Consider the following 3,166-nt stretch of genomic DNA (forward strand, 5'->3'; position numbering starts at 1 on the left):
GTTTATGTCTAGACTCTTAATAATAGAAGACAAGATAATATGACACGTGAATAACTGACTACTGAAGTTGAAACAGAGAGTAGAACAGTACTAAGAAGATATAAGAGAATAGACAATTGATGATCTCTTAATATACATATAAGACATATAATAAAACTATTACTATTTATTAATATCAATTATTTTTAAAGAAAATAAATATTAATGTTAAACACTCTACCACAAATGCATACTGTACGATTCCATTCTGCACTATCCTTTTTTAAAGTTAAAGAAACTTTGAATGCTACAGGTAAAAATATTTTTTTAAATCTCAACCGCTGGTTAACTCAACCGCTGGTTAACTCAACCGCCGGTTAAATTTGAACCGCCGATTAACTCTGAACTGCCAGTTAACTCTGAACTGCCAGTTAACTCTGAACTGCTGGTTAACTAAACCGACGGTGAACTCAACTGCCGGTTAACTCAACCACCGGTTACCATATCTATATAAATAGGGTGCAAACATTAATCCATCATTCTGCCTCTGATGAAGGTCCTTTTCGGACCGAAACCGGTCAGGCTATCAAACATCACCAGGCGCTGTTAATTATGTGTATTGGTATATATACTATATTTGTATGCCTTTACATTTTTCTCACTGATACACATAGTTAATATGGCTTCGACTAACGAAAGCTCCATTTGGAGCTAATGTGTTTAGAGACTTCTTATGTCAGTACACCTTTCCTATATTGCCTTAAAATATTTTTTTACTCTTGCGATTTTTATATTTTCGTCCAATATTTTTATTGGAAGCATGTGACTTGTAATGTTGTTTAATTAATGCTGTAATCTAATATAATTTCATTGCCTTCCCCGGCTAGGCTTACTGGTTTTATGTTCAACTCCGATTCAATATCCAACTTAACATAGCTGGAAAGCAACATAACCATAGAGTATAGAAGGTTGAGTTTGATAAATCTAGCGTACATTGAAGTACATATTAGTTATGTAACAATAACATCCTGTGACTGTAGACACAAATATTATTATTGCATTCGTAATTTATCGGATCCTTACCTTAGAATTTTGACTTACAATTATAAATTTCTTAAAATCCTGTCTTTTTTTCTGTTTTTTCAATAGTGGTGTCAGTTTATTTTCGACCTATGAGTTTGAAATTCCCTTTAATTCTTTCAACAGAATATTCCATTTGATATTTCCGAAAGTATGTTTTTTTTTTACATGTGTGCAGTTCCGCATGCTGTAGTTGTTGGGACAGTGTCTGTTAACTTGAACGTCTTGTTGCTGCTTTTTTATGCTATCTTTTAGAGTTGAAGCAAATCAAGTTGAATAGTCGTGATGCTCATATATATGCAGTTTAGCCTCATCCGTGGGAGTATTCCAGTTCAGATATTAACTATACCTTCGGGTGGCTTTAGAGAAAGAACAGGCTGAAGAATTTTTGTTTTTAAGACTTGATTGCGCACTTGTTGTTGGTAGTATAGACCAGGGACTTTCTATACTAACAATATAGAAAGTCCCCGTATAGACCAAATCATTAAGTATACATAGTAATGTTTGTATAAGTTCAATATTCTCTGTATCCAGCCCGTTATGGCCATGGAAATGACAAATGACGATATGACTGAATCCATTTGCTTATTATCCTGAAAACTCTAAAATATAGGTATATAAACTTTAAGCAGCAAAATTGTTCAACAATACCAGATCTACAACGATGCTAATTGATACTACCGAATCCATTGTAGGAATAATTATCGTTATTGTCATGAAATGATGACTTTTCGAGTATTTGTCACTGGTGATACAGCTTATGCATGAACCCCTATTCTTTTTATATTTTTTCAAGTTTGGTGTTTATTTTTAAGTAACATGTGCAACTAGATATCAATAAGATGGGAGCCATCTCTTGCGTATGGTAAAAAAAATGTATCTTTACCATATGACATGGAGTTGTCAACTGAAACCAAAGTTTGTTCCCTTGACCTTTAACCTAGAAAGTTGTAAGTACGTTATGACACACCCCTTGGTGCTTGTTAATATACATGTCAAGTATAAACCTCGAAATCATAATGGTTCTGTAGATATAGAGTAGACACAATCTTTAACATAAGACATGGAGTTGTCAACTGAATCAAAGTTTTTGATCTTGACACTCGACCTAGGAAGTTGTACAAACGTTAAGACACATACTCTAATGTTTGTCAATATACATGTCAAATATAATGTATGAAATTATAATGGTTCTCAATTTGTTATAGACGAACAGACACTGACCACTTTGGGTTACTGGCATTTGGCAAGGCCTCTATTAAAAAGTTTATATCCACGCCTTCCACAGCAGTGTGTAGCACTGAAGAGCAATTTGGAATTATGGGATGTATAATTGTGGAACAGTATTAATGTTTATGTTTACTCAAATATTTAGTAGCAATTGGTAACTTTTAGTTGTAAACCTTGAGGAATTGTCATAAGGAAAACAATGGGTTCCACTTTGAAGCATCAACTTAATACCCTTCCTGGGCAGCAGTTTACCCGTCATCTTTGGTTGCATCAGAGGTGATCAAGCTTTGTTTTCTGTTCAGTAATACAGAGACTGGTGTCTGTCTGAAATGTCTGCAAATGGCAGGTAATTGACAACTATAGAAACAGTTGTAAAACTGTCTCAAGGACATCAAGAATATTTATCACCAAAAATCAAACATATATCAATTGTATCTGTTGTCTTGTATTCATTCACTTCAGTTTTTGGTGATTGATATGACTGCAGTCATACTAACTTGAATTGTGCTTTTTAAAATATTTCCATTGATACAGTTAGCTTTTTTATATTTCAATAAAGTCTGTAGTAAAGACTTAGTTCCACTACAGGAATCAAATGTGACAATAATCTACTTCCTCTTGCAGAACTCTTGAGATTGCACCAGTTTTTTGTTTAGTTTGTGTTGTTATTTTGGTTTTCTATGTTAAGTTTTGTGAAATGTTGTTTGATTTTTTATGCCATGCTATAATAAGTTCATTTTGGACTTACGAGTTTGACTATCCCTTTGGTATCTAGTTCTTCTGACTGTCTTCCAAATGTTTGCAACGGATAACAGACATAAATATACTGACAAATACCAATTGATAGCATTTATCCAAATAAATAATTTCATGAGAC

Source organism: Mytilus trossulus, chromosome 4 (genome assembly GCF_036588685.1).
Source record: "Mytilus trossulus isolate FHL-02 chromosome 4, PNRI_Mtr1.1.1.hap1, whole genome shotgun sequence".
NCBI lineage: Eukaryota > Metazoa > Mollusca > Bivalvia > Mytilida > Mytilidae > Mytilus > Mytilus trossulus.